Raw genomic sequence first — 430 nt, 5'->3', positions numbered from 1 at the left:
TGAGCTGATGCACGAGGAACCTGCTGAGCCTCTGCCGGGACAGAGCCCTCAGACCTTGGTGACCACAACAGGCGAATTCAGCCCCATCCACCCACCACGAGTTCTCCAGCACAGGTGAAGTTGCACCGTGAAGGGGCCGGTACTGCCTGGGTGAGCCAGACAGCAGGACACACTGCCAGGCTCTGCCATCATCCCCCCACCACGAGTTCTCCAGCACAGGTGAAGTTGCACCGTGAAGGGGCCGGTACTGCCTGGGTGAGCCAGACAGCAGGACACACTGCCAGGCTCTGCCATCGGCACCACCGCGTCGCCACTGGGGCAAACCATGGTCCCATCTACTTTGTGCAGCCAGAAGCTGCTTCAAAATGCAGAGCAGCACCGATGGGTGCTGTGTCCTGTTGGCAGAGGAAGGGTTGGTGGTGGTGGTGCA

General features: G+C 61.2%; 1 protein-coding gene across 1 annotated transcript in view; it reads right to left on the bottom strand.

Annotated features, from left to right (window-relative positions):
* BAIAP2 (BAR/IMD domain containing adaptor protein 2) overlaps positions 1 to 430 on the bottom strand; it is a gene marked incomplete at its 5' end in the record, with an annotated part of 8,270 nt that overhangs the window by 7,511 nt on the left and 329 nt on the right. The window lies entirely within an intron of this gene.

This window comes from Antrostomus carolinensis, unplaced genomic scaffold, assembly GCF_000700745.2.
Source record: "Antrostomus carolinensis isolate BGI_N321 unplaced genomic scaffold, ASM70074v2 scaffold32551, whole genome shotgun sequence".
Classification (NCBI taxonomy): domain Eukaryota; kingdom Metazoa; phylum Chordata; class Aves; order Caprimulgiformes; family Caprimulgidae; genus Antrostomus; species Antrostomus carolinensis.
Note: the sequence above shows the minus strand (reverse complement) of the source record. Positions and strands in the feature narration are given on the sequence as shown.